This window comes from Heterocephalus glaber, unplaced genomic scaffold (genome assembly GCF_053883595.1).
Source record: "Heterocephalus glaber isolate CG9 unplaced genomic scaffold, H.glaber_assembly_v1.0 deba00001479, whole genome shotgun sequence".
NCBI classification, from domain to species: domain Eukaryota; kingdom Metazoa; phylum Chordata; class Mammalia; order Rodentia; family Bathyergidae; genus Heterocephalus; species Heterocephalus glaber.
The window spans coordinates 11,358,588-11,375,280 of NW_028258316.1; the positions used below are offsets into that span (position 1 = coordinate 11,358,588).

At 46.1% G+C, this 16,693-nt stretch overlaps 1 protein-coding gene across 15 annotated transcripts in view; it reads left to right on the top strand.

Moving 5' to 3' along the window:
- The window catches only part of Dennd1a (DENN domain containing 1A), a 518,837-nt gene that overhangs the window by 412,290 nt on the left and 89,854 nt on the right, over nt 1-16,693 (top strand). The window lies entirely within an intron of this gene.

The window sequence follows — 16,693 nt, forward strand, 5'->3', positions numbered from 1 at the left end:
AGGAGTGGAGGATTCACAGCAGGTCGTAACTTTCAAGTGCACATGGATAGCTACTTAAGCACAGATACCGAACTCAACACAAAGTGCAGTATGCAGTGCAGAGACAGTGTGAGGGGACAGCAGTCTTTGTGAAACCTCCCACCCAGCGGAGGTGCAGAACACTTTCACGCATCACTTGGGAACGTCTCTTGTGCCACTGCTATCCCCTCCTGTCCTCTCATCCCAAGCTGACCACGTGCTTTTTGTCCCTGGCTCCACCAGAGAGGGTGGAGCTGGAACCATTTGGTATAAATGTTTCCGGCAGGTCTTCTTCAAGCAGTAACACCAGGCTGGGATCCCTGCACACTGCTCCTCCTCAGTGGTGGCACCGTCATGGGGGTGGAGCACAGCTGTCCCGCATCCTCTGCTGATGGCCATTCATTCGGCTCCCAGGGTTGACCACTGAGCAGTTCCCACCAGCATCACTCAGGCAGGTGTCTTTTCAACCATGGATTCTTCTTCCAGGAGACACACTTGCATGTCTGTTTATTTGCTTTATATCACTATTTTTTGCCTACTTTTTTATTTACAACATTTCATTCCCCTTTGATGTTTCTAATGAAATCTAATAATTCGGGTTATTATCTTTAAAAAAAAAAAAAGGAAGGGAATTCTTACGCATGCTACACCATGGATGACCCTTGAGGGCACTATGCTAAGTGAAGTTATCCTATTACCAAAAACAAATAGTACAGAATTCCACTCACTGAAGGTACTTGGAGAAGTCAAAATCATAGAGACAGACAGTAGACTGGTGGTTGCCAGGGACTAGAAGGAAGTAGAAATGGGGCATTATAGTTTAATGGCTAAAGGGTTTTGGTTTTACGGGATGAATGGGTGTTGGGGATAGATGGTGGTGATGGTTGTACAAAACTATAAATGTACTTCATACCACTAAACTGTGACATAATAAAAACATGGGACAAAAAAAAGAAAGTGGACTTTATTTTGATGCAACAGTACTCTGGAACTATGGGCTAAGTTGAGGCCAATGGTTAAATCCTGGCCTTGATGTTGGAGATGAAAAACCCTGGTTTGTTATGGTTCTCTCTGTGGGTGACAGTTCTTTTGCATTAAATTCAGTATGTGTTGCTGAGTCCCTAACCTCGTCCTGGCACCGAGCTCAGAGCTGAGACACAGGCACTAACAGGGCGGTCTTTGCCCTCAGTGTCACCTGGGAGAGATGGGGGGAGAGCTCTCAGTGCAGTGTGTTGAGTGCAGTTACACCAGCCTGTTCAAGTAATCCAAAAGAGGGAGCGAGCGCCTCTATTTGTGGGATGAGGATAGACTTCCCAAAAGACAGGGATGTTACCATGGGTTTTAAGGGATAAATAGGAGTTTGCCAAACAGTGAAAAAGGAAATTGTCTGATGAGTTAATTTTTCTTTTTGGGGTTGAATATTGATGATTCACTTAAGAACAGTAATAGAACTTGTATAGAGCTTGAAATAAGTACATATATTGCCTCAGTTTGCTTGTAAGAAAAATCTAATCCCTCCTTGCCTGCCAACCTGACATGATTGGAATCCTGAGATGTGACAACCTGTGAAGGTCTTCTGTGTTTGTATTCTCTTCATGGCCTTTCTAAATATGTATTCATTTAGAGACAGAGTATGGTATATCCAAGTGGCGTGAAACCTGTGGGAAAAAATTCATACATATATGGGCTTCCTGCCTTCCAATGAAACCTCCATGTAGGTGTAGGCTGCCTGGCTAGAATGAGTCTGGAGCTTTTGTTCACCTGTGAAGGGAACCCGGGGCTCCTTGCCCACCAGTTCATTCGGCAGTGGCAGGATGCTTGCTTTGTACTGGGCACTGAACAAACAGAGAAAGAGGACTGGGTCCGAGGTGGAGAGGACAGAAGCGCTGTGGGAACAGCCAGCACAGGCACAGGAAGGAGGTTACCTAGCAGCACTTCCCGGACAGGTGACTGAGCCGAGGGCTAAAAGAGGAATCAGCTACGTCCCCACCACTATCACTGCCATCAGCCATGAGCAGGAGAAGGTGGTAGTTAATCACGGGGCTCTGAAGGCAAATTGTGGGGTTCAAATGGCAGCTCTGGGAATCCTTGGTGATGCTCTCACTTCTTTATGTCTCCTCAGCTGTCAGACGGAAACAGTAATAGTCTTTACTGCTTGGGGTTGCTGTGAGAGTTAACTGAGTTAATATACGAACTGATTAGAATACTGCCTGGTGCTTCAGAGTGGCTGGGAAGAAGTGAGTGATCATTGCCCCCAACCAGACACCAGTTTAAGTGCACAAGCCCCTTCCCAGCCCTTCACAGTATGGCATCTTTTCATTTGATTCAGGTGAGGAAGCCAGGTGCTGAGAATGGCTAAGAGGTTGGCCCAAATCCACGCACCTCATGAGTGCAACAAGGAGTTGAACACTGACCTGGTCGGCCCCAAAGCCCTGGCCCCTCTGTGACACCATCTTGCTCAATGCCATCCTGCTTACTGGGCTACTCCTCCTTCCAAGTTTCCAGATATTTTGAATAGTGTTTTGCCTCAGTGGTAGTTGAAACTTTTCCACTAAAATAAAGGAAGTTGTTGACCTTTGGTGAGACAGGGTATGAAGAAAAAGGGTGAGCTATAGGATGAGAGAGAATTGGATATGGTGCCAACTGTGCTCTCAGCCAGCCACTGATGACCCTGGACAGTCTGTGCTCCTGGTTAGCCCCTATCTTACACACTTACTTGACTCCCCTGAGCCTCCTCAGTAAAATAAGGATAATAATTCCTGCCGCCTAGCCTGAACAACTCAGCGATTTAGCATGAACCAATCTCAAAATTTTTTAAAGTGCTGGGTGTGTAGCTCAGTGTGAAGGCCCTGAGTTCAATCCCCAGTACTCAAAATAAATAAATATATTAATTAATAATCCCTGCCTCCCAGTACCAAAAGATAAATATGGTCATGATCATGATCATGATGATTCCTACCTCACATGATGGTTGTGAAGACTAAATGAGAGAAAGTGTTTAAAGCCAGTATGTGTCAAGTGCGCATAGCAGGGACTCTATATATGTTAAGTGTCCTCTGCCCTTCCCCACACCCCTCTGTTGTAGGGACTCTTCTTTCTAATTAGAATTCCCCAGTAGTTACTTCACCCCCTAGCTTTACATATTTAAGCTCTTTCTCTTAGTTGTCAGCATGGTTAAGTCTTCTATTGCAAGTGTCTTTCTGACATGAGCCCTAAAACCGCACTTGTCTTTCTCATACCCTGTACATCTCCACACTCTTCAGGCCCCTTGCACAGTAATTACACCCTTTCTCTCTCCTACCAAGAGGTCTGGGCTGACAAGACAACTGATACTTTTGTGCTTTTGCATATAAAATCAGTGTCTCCTTTCCTAAGCTTTGGGATTTAAAGAAGGGAGTGATTTTTTTTTTCAGGTAGAAGGGAGATGAGACTACAGAAATAAAACTAGAAATAGCCAGTATTTTTACAGCTAACCATAAAAGATAGATTCAACATACTTAGTTTTTACAATTGAAATAATGCCCATAAGGCACTCTTCTCTGCCACATCAAGAGCCTTAAAAGGGTTCATGCTCTGTCAGACTCAGGGAGGTTTCCTGAGTCACTACCACTTGCCAGGCTCTGTGTTAGGTAGTTGTCCATAAGCTCCGGTGCACATGCTCAAGTAAAGATGTCAGACACTTCCCACCCAGCATGGGAAGCACTGTACACAGGGTTGGGAGCCCCAGAGAGGGCATGGAAAACCTAGCCAGACAGGCGCCAGGCTCATGTTGAAAGCTGTTGCTCAAGGAAAATTGAGAGTCCCGTTCATATAGCTGAGTGGCACTGGTTGTTGTGTAGCAGGGGAAGCAGTAAATGATAGGAAGTGGCACTGGAAAAGCAGGCAGAGTCCCAATCCTGGGACGCCCAACAGTGTACATTCTGGTTCTCAACCCCACCTGACCTGGACTGTCCCATCCCGCCAGTAAGTCTGATTTCCACACAGTATGAGGCAGCCCAGGGACACCAGCCCCACCAAGGGCACCTGCAGTATGTAGGCTGCAGTTGTCTCTTCTGTGCTCTGGCACATCAATAATAGTGTCCTAATAGCAGCTTCTAATTAAACTGTATCATGGTCCAGAATGCACCACTGACCTGCACACTCTTCCAAGTGGGTCTGATTCATAGAACATTTGTGCAGTTCTGCAGATCTGAAGAAGCATTTATCCTCATTTTTGCCTTCCTAGTCCAGCAGAAGTTCTAATTTGTGCAAGGCAGCTTTGGTAATTAACTAAGTGTGTTCTGTGAAGTGAAGCTGGAAGACTCAGGACTGGGGAGTCTTGCCTTGGGTATTCATACACTTCGTTGTAAATACCAGTGAGAGCCTTAAAATGAAGGCCTGTCTGTGTTAAAAATAAAAAATCAAAAAGAATCCACACCATGCATGCCCTGTTCAGAATCACTTGATGAAGCTGAGTTATTTGAACTCTGACTGGTACTTAATTTTAGCTACTTTTTTTGTTAAAAACACCAGGAAAAGCAGCAAGACTTTCAGATCTTTAGATTTCCTTTTTTGGAAGCAATGACAATGCTCCTCCAAAGTTTGTTTCTTACCTTTCCACCTTTGAACAATTGATTTTGATTAGAAACATTACACCCAGCATTCACTTTGACATCCCTGAGTACAAACAGTCATTTTAATGGTTTTTTAAAAAACAAAATCATGACAGGGACATCAATCCTTCGCCTCGAGTATGAAGGCCTGGTATATTAATTGGCTGTCAGATTCTGAAGAAATAATGGATTAATGTGCTTGATCGTAACGCTCTGTTCAGAGACTGAAGTTTGATCCTGATGTCCCCAGTCTCTCTGCTTAATGCAATTACAGATATGCATTCAGGACATTTGAGTGGATTGCATTTCATTAATATGATTTGAGCGGACAACATTAGGCTGCTGTCGGGTGCTCTCTGACAGCTAATTACTAGAATGAAGTGTGTATACCACTAAGGAACAATGGTGCTCTTATTGGGGCCATTAAAACAATAGAAAAATAGCACTTTAAAATACTTGGATAGTTACTTTCCATATGTGTCACGGGCCATGAAGATAGTGCAACGTGGGAAGTTAAAAGAAAGAGATGGGCAAGAACTAGAGGAGCCTCTAACAGCAGGACTCCTGCTAATCTTCAAAACCATCCAGAAGCCTGCCTCTAAAGGAATTGAGTTGTCCCTCTAAAGGAATCGAGAAATCGCTTGCTTAATATTGATCTGTGAGTTCTCTTAGGGTATGAAAGTATCATGGTCTCTAACCATGCAGACCTGGTATTTTGTGTACTCCCCCTTTGCCTCCTCCCATGTCTTTCATACTGGAAAAAGTGGCAATTTAGAACACCAGTGGATTATTAAATTTTTCCCTTGAGGAAAGGGGGCCTTTGTCTTGTGGTGTCGAGACTCAGTCACAAGGACCTTTTGAACGTCTAGTCATGGAGGGAAGAGCTGTATGCTATTAGTGGAAGTTTATCCTCCTGGAGATACTTTTGGCTCTCCAAACCCCTGGCCTTACTAAGATCATGGAGTCAAGATGCATTCATTTGGCTCCCAGTGTACATCCAGCACTGCTGGCTGCTGATGACAAAAAGATGAGAAAGGCACAACCCTTTGTCCCTAAGTTCTTCAACCCTTGTGAGAGGGGCAGGTATTTTTAAAAATAAAAATACATGAGGGCCGGGGATTTAGCTCAGTGCTTCTGCTGCCTGCCTCAAAAGTACAAGGTCCTGAGTTTGATCCCCGGTACCAAAAAAATTTTAAAAATAAAAATGCATGAGATAGTGATGGATTATAATAGACATGTGTGCAAGTGCAAAGCAGGGAAGCCCAAGATTCTCAAAGGTTATTGTGAAATATGAGGTAGGTCCTAAGGGATAAGTACGAGTTCTCTGAACAGTGAGAAGGTGGGGTGAGGATTGTCAGACTGTTTCCTTAGAAGGGAGGATCTGGCCTAATGGTTTGTCTGAGATCACTCTTAGCTGCACTGTGAGGGAGTGTTCCACCACCTCAGGCCACATTTTGCCAAGGCTCCCTGCAGGCTATTGAATTTGCTATCAGGAGCCCTGGATTGTAGACCTCCAAACTTTTGTGAATTATTCAAAGGTCATTTGGCCTCAGTTTTCTCATCTGTGAAATTGAGAGACCCGCACCCAACCCTGCTGGCTTCATGAATCAGCTTTGATCCAAGCACTGCAGCTCTGTGTCCAGGACTCCAGGAAGCTGGTGAGGAACAAAACCAAGTTAAACTCAGATTAAGCCAACTCCAGGGCCCAAGAACTTCACACTGCCCTGGGTTCCTTTGGCTAACCAATAAAAAAAAGTCAGTTTCATTAAGGGAGCAGGAAGCTCTAGAGGATCCAATTTCATCTTTGGAACCTCTTCAAGCAAATACAAGGTGATATGGAAATGCCTGGCACTGAAGTAGCTGTCATTTGAGAGATACACAGAGCAGTATGCCTTCCCATTCCTCTAGGGAATGTGAAGGCCTCAGTCTGCTTTACTTTCAAACTATTATCTGGAGGGAGAGCCAGAAGCTGTTTGGGGCACAGTGGTGGTACAATTTACCACCCTCTCCCCTCCAGCCTACTCCACCTTCTGTCTGTCTTCCATCTGCAGCTCCTGGGCATCTGCTCTTCCAACGTGCAAGACTTCTCAAGCCGTTTTTAGAAACCACTGGGCAGTGTCCAACTCTGACCCCCAGATCAGATCCCTGGCCTGACCCAAATTCCTTCATGGATTAGATAAGTGCCAGACTGAGCCAAGCAGTTTAGGGCAAGAGCTCCCTTAATGGGCACTCTGTGGATATCTTCAGGAGGAGGAAGTGTTGGGCACCTAAGAGAATTCAGAAGCGGGTAGTTACAGGTGTGGTGGTTCTGCTCTCTGGGCATCATGGCAGGTCCTCTCCCACCCTCTTGGTATTCTGAGTGTTTACTGTGATAAGAGAAACTTGGTGCTAAGCAAAGTAGCAGGGAATAGATGCCAAGACAGCTGAGTTCCCTTTCTCTACCCTTTTGGCCACAGCTGGGGAATGAGCATGATGAGGCCTGTCCTGTCTTCATGGAGGCCCAGTGCCCCTGTGTCATGGAATGTGAGCCTCCTGAGGCCATGCCGTGGTCCTGGCGCTATCCCTGGTTTATAACTCGGTGCATAACTCAGTTCCCACCAGAGCTCTGCTAGTGTGGGGCCTGAGGAGACCTTCAGCTCACCTGCAGTAGCATGCTGGACGAAATTTGCTCTCTCTCCAGGTGTTCCTCGGGTGATGGGCATGTGTCGTGATTCCCCAGAAGCCTCACTGGGTAAGCCTAGGAGTCCCTACTTTCCTCTCTGAATTTTATTTGCTAATTTCTTCGTGGGTAACACAGCTCTGCTAAGACCTGTTCCCTCCTGTTACCTGGCTAGCATTCTTCTAATGGCTCCTTTCCTAATGATCCTCAAACAAAGAGCCGATGGCGTGGGGTGATGCATCAATCCTGCTCTCACTCCCTGGTCATTCTTGCTAACAGGCTTAGCTGCGCTTCACAGTCATTATCACATGTCGCACTGTCTTTGGGATGCAGGGATGATTTGCCAGCTCCATGATGCTTTGTTTTTACTAAAATGAAGGCAGAACAAAAAAAAAATTCCTGCATTAAGAAAATGTACAACTATTCCTAACAGATCTTATTCTAAAACCCTCCTGTGTACCCAGTGCCTACAGGACAATATCTCACACCTTGGCCTGGCATCCAAGACCTTCACCACCTGGCCAATGATCCCCTCTCTTCACTTCCTTTCACATTCTCCTCCTGTCACCCCAAGTCTTCTGGTGCAGGAGCACCCTGGCCTGTTCCCGTGTATTCTCCTTGCCTGGAATGCCCTCTCTGATCTATCGATGAGACTTTGAAGGGTCTGAATGAGCATCATTCCCCTGTTCCTCTGTGAAGCTTTTCTGGACAGCCCAGTGGGACTGGCCTCTTGTCTTCCTACCCAGTAAGCCTCTGTCCTGACACCTAAGCCTTTTCTTGCCCTGATTTTGTGTGCCTGCCTCTCCTATGCACCTGTGTGACAGAAGCCACATCAGAGTTCCTAGGCCCCCAGCACTAAGCCTGACATTCAGAGAACCTTTTGGACACCTGGGGAGGGAAGGGAAACCATCTCTGAGAGGGCTGTCCAAGCTCTCCAAGTGAGATCCATCTGTGTCTCTTCCTCTCTTGCTCCAAAGGAGTCCCTTGGAGGTGTTGATATCAGAGTTTGTTGTCCGTCCCACTCCCACAAGGTAATGAGGTCCAGCATCCAGGGATCAGAGACACGGCCCATGGGCTCAGTAGTGAAACTACCCAAATCCAGAGTCACAAAAGAACAGGTTGGGGGTTGAGAACAGGAGGAACAGGTTGAGGGTTGGGAACAGGAGACAAGAAGTTTAATCAAAGACATGTTGCTTGTGGTACATTCAGATAGAGGCGATCGGAAGATACTGAGACATGTGAAGAAGAACACCAGCGAGATCTATAATGTCAAGAGGTCTTAGGTGAGCCAGAGGCCCCTCCAGGTGTGAAGTCTGTGAGGGCAACTGCAAGTAGCCTTTTCCATGAGATCCAGGAGAAGCACTCATGCAGCTCTTTAAATGAGAAGGGGCTCAGTGGCCCTTCCTATATCTCTTTCTGCTCACTGATCAGCAAGTTGACGTCATTGCTCTAGAATGTTCCCCACAGACTCTCATTTAGAAGCTCCTCAAAAATGGGAACTATGCGAAATAAGATCCCACATTGCCTGTATCTTGACAGTGGGGACTATGCAGCCACCTATGGGGGTGGCCAGAATAAGCTTTCACCTCCCAGAAAGAGGACTGAAGGAGGAGGCATCTCTGGATGTATATGTCTGTTTTGTTGGCTAGACATTGTCATGCATAGCACCTCAGAGCTATGAATCTCTTCTATTAATCTTGAGTTAATAGGGAACTTAGAGGATATCAGGGTCCTATTGATAAATATTCCCTCTTTTGCAGATCATCTGGCTTCTACTTACATGCCTTCCTCTAGAATTGGGGAAGATGACTCCAAAAAGACCCAAAATCACAGTTTTCACTCACTGGTCCTAGTTTTATGCTCTGTAGCTGCGTAATACCATTATCCCTTATTTGTGATTTCCTACCAGTGCCAGAAGACTCTTTTCCACTAAGATTTCTCATCTCTATTCCTTCAGATAGTCTTTGGCAGATTCTAGTGTATCACTGTTCCTTCTAAAATGCCTCAAATACCAGATATTCCAGATGTGGTCTCCAGAACAGCGATTGGTGGACTTATCCCCCCTTCTGCTCTAGCCTGGGCCATGTCCTTCACAGTAGCCTCTGCCCACATGTGGCTGCAGAGCACATGAAAGGTGGCTGGTACAGATGGAGATGTGCCATGAGGACAAAACACCAATTTTCTGCAGCAATTGCATGTTGATAAAATGCACTGTTAGAATTAATTTCCTTTATTTCTTTAATATGCTACTAGAAAATTTGAAATAACATGTAACTCATGTTGTACTTACATAGTTCTGTTGGACTCAATGACACTTGGGTGCAGCTTGAAGTTTTTAGCCTCTTTAACATAGTGGACTGCATTATTTTTTTTTTTTTTTGGAACTATATCATATTTTTGCCCACTGCAGAACATGAGTAGAACATAAGTTTCTGTCTCTTTTACACCTACCATGTAAACTGCATTTAAAACAGATCGGCCTTAACTAGTACTTCTAGAATTGATTGTTTAAAAAAAAACCTAAGTGTAGAAACTTACATTTGTTCCTAATACATCTCAACTTGTTAGTTTTGGCCCACCAGCCCAGTCTCTTGAGAGTTTTGTAATCCTTTCTGGCATCAGCTCCATTACAAATTTGATCAGCGGGCCAGGGATTTAGCTCAGTGGTTCCACCACCTGCCTCGCAAGCTCAAGGACCCAAGTTCGATCCCTGGTACCAAAAAACAAACAAACAAACAAATTTGATCAGCATTTTCTGTTTTCACTTCAGTCACTGATGATGTAAACTGGGATTGGAACAAGCAGGGAGTTCTTCTATACACGAAGCACCTTAGCCAGTGGTGTTGACAACAGCTACAAACCCATTGTCCAGCTACAAACCCGTTGTCCAGTTGTGGCCACTCAGCAAATATTTCTACATTTTACCCACAAAAAGACAGTTTTTCTAGATGTCTTGCTGCCACCAGCCTATGCTGTGTCTAAAGTAGCCTCCCCCCACCCCCCAACCTGAGCTCCTTCCCCAAGCTGCCTGACCACCCAAGGAAAAAGAAACACAAAATCTGTCATAACTTGTTCTTCACTGCTTTTAGACTCCAAATGAACTCATTTTCACTAACACGTTAATCTATAAGGGCCTAACTTGACTTTTATATTAAATTAAAAACGATCTGTCTGGGGGCCTTTGGTACGACAGGCAGAGCAAGAACTTTATTTGGAGGTCATGCCACTGGTCAGTAGGAAGGATGGGGATCTTGTCCTATGCCCTTCAAGTGACTCCAGGTAGGCTCTGGAGGAATGAGAGCTCTTCTGCAGTTGTGGTTGGGGAGCCCAGCCCTGTGATCTAGTGAGGGCTCCATTGGTGGATTGGAAGTATTTCCTGTGTGAGCCACTGCTGTCCCACCAGCTCACATGAAGGGCCTCTCCCTGTACCCTTTCCTTTAATCCTTGTATATTTTGGCAATAGGAATTGAACTTACTGTCTGTAGTTTTGGTTCTCTCCTACAGCAGTGGGGTTGTGAGGGGGAAGGAGGGAGGGAGGGAGGGAGGAAGAGAGAGAGAACAGGAAGATATTCTCTGCTGGCAGAGGGCAGAGGGGAAATCTCTTTCTGCTTTTCTACCTTTGAAGCCTTCACCATAGGAACTGTTTTGAGCATGGGAGGCTAGAGGAGGGCATCAGCAGACCTCCTGCCTGGCCAAATTGTAAGCATTAGCTGAATTCTGGGTGGCTCGGCAGGCCCTCTCTCTCTTTCTTTGGGGATGATAGATGAAGGCAGGCGCCCCATGAAGGTGCCTGTTTTCAAGTGCACTGCATGAGGGATGCTCAGTTCGTCTCTGGCTTATGGAGCATCTATCTCCCCACTCCCCCAGAGGACAGAGTTTACTTTATGTAGGGTTAACATCTTTCTTTAACACTGTTTCTTTAAGAAAACTACGTCTTCTGCTATATGTTTGGGAGTTCATCTCTCATCCAGTGAATTCAGATGGAGAGGCCTCTTAGGAGGCTCAGGGACAGTCTCTTACAGAATAAAATTGAGGTGGCAGGGGATGACTCCTTGGTCATTGAATGGACAGGGGACAGTGATCTTTGTGGTTATCTTGCCCATTAAAAGGTGGATAATTTCATGAGTTGGACCTGAACATTTCTAGTCCACTTTTCAAATTATCTGCTACAAACCAGACTCCTTCATTGGACTCTGTCTCAGAGGATGTGGTGTCTGTTGCATTTGGAATTAGCTAGATGTAATGAATTCTGGATTTTACATATTTATTACCATTGTCCATGCTCCCTCCGGTCTTGTAACCAGTGCTGCTACCCAACCTGACTCCCTCCGGGGAGAACAAGAGGCGGCTCAAAGGTGCAGGCAGTCACGGAGGCAGTGGGGGAGGGGCTGCACTGTCTGCCTTGCAGTAAAACAAGCAGGGTTCAAATCATGACTCCATGGTTTGGCTGTTTTCTCCGGCAGACACTACCACCCAGCCCTGTGCCCATCCTTGTGCTGCTAGGAGAGGGAGGGGATCTGGAGATGAAGGAAAAATACAGTAGTCCCCCTTATCCATGGAGGATACACTCCAACACCCCCACTTGGATGCCTGAAACTCCTGATAGTACCAAACCCAGCATATACTACCTTTTTTTCTGTATGTACATACTTGTGATAAAGCTTAATTTAAAAATTAGGCACAGTAAGAGATGAACAGCCATTAATAAAATAGAACAATTATAGCAGTATACTGTAATAAAGGACTGACTGTGGCTTCTCTCTCTCTCAAATATCTTACTGTACTGTACTTGCCTTCTTGTGGGGATACGAGGTGACACCACACCTACATGATGAAATGAAGTAAGGTGAATGATGTGGGCATTGTGACATAGTGTGAGGCGGCTCCCGAAGTGTCATTTTGTATACAAGCACTGTGATACCACAATAGTCAACCTGGTAACTGAGATGGCTACTAAGTGACTAGCAGGCAAGAAGGGTATACAGTGTGGATATTCTGGACAAAGGAATGATTCACATCCCAGCTGAGAAGGAGCAGGAAAGTGCAAGCTTTCATTGCACTACTCAGAACAGTGCAGAGTTTATGAATCGTTTACTTCTGGAATCTTCTGTTTTATATTTTTGGACCACAGTTGACCATAGGCCACTGAAGTTGTGAAAAGCAAAACCTGGATCCAGAGGGAACACCATAGCCCCTGCCTTGAGATCCATCTAACAGTGAGGGCCGCCCTGTGGCCAACAGGACCACCTGTGGCAACTGCTGCTGAAAGGGTGGAGGTTTGAGGTTCTAGGATGACAGTCCCCTGGTAGATGACTCAGAGCTATGCCTTGAAGGAGGAGAAGGCTTTTGCCAGGCTATGTGATGGAAAGCAACTTTCTCAGCCTTCTTAGAGCCTATATTTCATCTGTAAAATGGAGATGGTAATGTGTATGCAGAACAAAAGAGCTTCAGAAATACCAGCAGTCTGGCCTGGGATTTAGCTTAGTGGTGCCGCACCTGCCTCACAAGTGCAAAGTCCTGAGTTCAATCCCCGGAACCACAAAAAAAAAAAAAAGAAATTCCAGCAGTTCTCTTCCAGAGTCCTTGATACTATGTTTCTTTAGGGAGCAGGTCCTTTGTTCCTCTTTTTTCCAATTATTTTAAAGCTATTGATTCTGCAAGACATTGTATGTTTTTGTCTTTGTGGTCTTTGTTATTCAGACCAGAAAAAAATGGCCAAAACATCCTAAGGGGTCTCAGGAAAGAAGGAAAAAAAAAAAGCTTTGAAAAACAAGAGTTTTTATAAGGAGCAGGTGGGGCTGGAAAGTATCCACTGGACAGCTGCATCTGAGGCCATCTAGGGCCACAGAATGGTCTGAGAATATCCTCAGCTCCTGCCAGGTCACTGGCTGTGGTTCAGAGAGAAAACAACCAGGTACTGGACCTTGGCTTCTCACTAAAAGGCATGAGGTGGAGAGATGACTTATAGTTAGGACAGTAGCTACAGTAATATGGGAGGAACACTGGTGTGAGAAACTGAAAGTGTAAATAAGGATCAAAATATAGAATAGATAATGTGAAATAGGAAGAAAAGGTGCAAAGGGGAAGGGGAAGTGGAAGGAGTAGGGGAAAGGACAGAAGGGAATGGAATTAATATGAGAAAATGAAAAAATGGAAACAAAATCTTTGTAATTAGAGAGGGGTGGAGGGGTTGAAGGGAGGGCAGGGGAATGGGGAAAAAATAAGAATCAAGATATATAATATAAAGGTAAAAATCTCCAATGATGAATGTCATTATATTGTCTACCTAAAATGTATCAATAAAGTTAATTTTGGGGGGGATCGAACTTGGGTCCTTGTGCTTGCAAGGCAGGCAGTGGAACCACTGAGCTAAATCCCCAGCCCCCAATAAAGCTAATTTTTAAAATAATAATACAGGAGGAACAAACCAACCCACAGGCTGCAGAAATAGCCCTGTCTTGAGTAAGCCCTGGCTTGGCCCCTCTTGGTTATAGATGGCAGAAGCCCAGCTGAAAGTAACTCAAGCAGAAACAGTGGGAGGGAGGACAGTCATCTCACATAATAAACACTCCAAGGCTCCTGCCTCTCCCAACATGGCTGGGTTTCGGGAGTTCAAATGATGTATCTAGACTCTTCTTGTCCACTGTTTTGCTTTGCTTTTCTTCACCTGTTAGCTTTATTTTCAAACATTCTTTTGCTTTGCATTTGAAGTATAAGTGCTTTGTGGTTCTTTAGCTTAAAGTGAGTCCCTCTCACCTCCAGTGTCTGTGTGTCAGCACTCAGGGGCAAGGCTTGACCTGTGTGGTCTCACCAGCCACCCTGAACCAACCACTGTGATCAGAGGATGAGATCTTCCAGTTAGCCCCAGAGTCACATGCCAACCCATATGGCTGGACAGCACTTGGCAGGATCAGTCCCACTGAGAAGAGAGACTTTCATTGCCATCATTACCTTCCACAGTGCAGTGGCAGAGACAAGGGTGTGAACAGGTGATCCCCAAAGTGGTCAGTGGTAGGATGGAGGGTGCCCTGAAGGTTGGGGGACCAGAGAATATGTTGAGACTAACATGTGGGGTGGGGTGGAGTGCAGTGAGGAGCTTTATATCTGGGAAGGTTTCACCAAGGGGCTTACATTGGTACTAGGCTGTAAGGATGAGGATGACACCCATAAAGGGACACCCAGGGCTTGCTGGCTGGACACGTGGAGGTTAGTCACTCTGTGCCAGTTGCCAAGAGGCTTCTGTTGAGTGTGGTTGCAGGGATAGATCCGTGGGGAGCTTTACAAGTGGGTCTCATGAGAGAGATCAGGAGCCAGCTGCTTTCTTCCCTGACTCCCAGAAGTCTCAGAGGGTAGTGAGCCAAGACAGAAACCCTCTAGGCAGGGCTGGTGGCAGAGCCCACAGCTGAAATAATGCCCTCTGTAAACAGTGCAGGTGCCCCCAGCAGTGCCAGTGGAGCCCAGTGTTGCAGGGGCCTTGCCCAAGGACACATGCCCTTTGGCTAACTGAAGCCCACTGTGGGGATTTGCTCAGAGTTATTTTCCTACTTCCTTGATGTTCAGCATCTCCTTCCTTCTCCTGAAATGTTAAACTCACAGTAATTGAAAGTGAGTTACTTCTATAAATGGTTTATACTTTTGAAAGTGCTCTTGCACACATTATCTTATTGTGCTCCTCTTACAGATGAGGAAGTTAGAGTTTAAAGGGGTTGTAATTCAGCCAAAGCCAAGAGCTGAGAAAAGTGGTGGTGCCAAAATCTATCCATCTGTTCCCTTCCCACCCACCCATCCCTCCATCCCATCTAGTGTTCAATATGCCCGTGACACCTGGGATGTGGCTACCACTGAAGATCCAGGGGGAATCAGCCCCTGTCCCTAGGTCTCAGAGCTCACAGGCCAGGGAAGAGAGCCATGAAGGAAGCAAAACCTGCTCCAGTGCTAGCTAAACATTAATGGTGGCTAGAAGATCCAGAAGTCTAGATGTGAGAGTTTATCCTCTACATGTGGAGGCCAAGAAGGAGATTCTTTGATCCATTTTTTACATCTAGGAAGCCCTGTTGCAAACTCACACGTGCTTCCCAAAGGTGAGTAAGCACTAAGAGAAAAACATCCTCATGGAAGAGCTGGCTCCTTTCCTTGACAGCTGACCCCATGCTGTGCACGCCTGTGTGTGTGTGTGTGTGTGTGTGTGTGTGTGTGTCATGTGTGAGATCTTGGCAGAGCATGGCAGGAGTGAGGTGAGACCCTTTAGCCCTCCAAGCCCATGGTCAGGTTCTCAGGTGTGGGAGCCCCGCTAGCTGCCCTGAGCCTGATCTGCTTGTGTTCAGCGGAAGAGATTACAGAGCTTAATGATTCGCTCCTCCGAGCTGCAGCTGATGCCAGCCTCTACCCCCTTTCCACCTAATTAGTCTCATTAATGAGCTCCTCTGCTCTCCATAGAGAGAGTTTCCTCTTTGGAATAAGAGGCAAAAATACCTTGCCCAGGTAGATTGCTGAAGCCTTTAATTATTGCCCACACCTGCTAAGCCTTGTGACTCACACCCAGTGATAGTGCTGAGCTGAAATGGAGCTTGTTTATCATCACAAGCAGATCTTAACTCTTTCAGTACCAAAACAGCTTTTTATTTCAAGAGACGAACTTCCCCAAGACTTCACATGTAATCATTCCAAGCACACTGGGCTCTGTCCCTCACACGGGGAACCTTGAGCTGGCAGGACTGCAGCATCTGCCCTGAGGAAGCTCCAGTCTAGCAAGGACAGTGTGCAGAGACTGTGCAGACCATCCTAGTGGCCACCGTTGATGTCATACCTACATCAGATTTCCTGTAGTCCTCAAATACAACTCTGAGGCAGATACGACCACCTCCATATTGCAGAAGAGGAGATGGAAGCCAGAGGGGGATGTCACCTGCCAAGTCACTTGCTATGAGATCTTCTTTACCTTCCATGACTCAGTGATCCCTGTGCACAGCCACACCACCTGAGCGGGTGTTTACCCTGGTGAGCCCCGCATGCCAAGTGGTCCATATGACCAATGACCGTCTAGCCCGGTGACAGTGAACCTATGGCACACACGCACGCCACAATGGGCTGTTTGTATCATTGGAAGCTCTAAAAGGTTCATCATCACTGTGCCAGAAGGTATGTGAGCAGAGGCTCCAAGGTGAGAGCGTGCTCTGTACATTCAGACTGTGACTGCTCAGTACAGTGGGAATGTGTGCCTTGAGGCGGGGCAAGTGAGGAGCAACGAAGCAAGCAAGGTAGACAGGACTAGGGCATGGGGCCCTCAAATGCAGGGTTAGCACTTTGAACATCTTGTCCATTACATCTTCCCTAGTATCTAGCATAGGACCCAGTACACAGTAGGTGCTTAATAAATGGTGGTGGGTGGAGGGGCAGCCATGGTGAAGACATGACAGCCATTGAA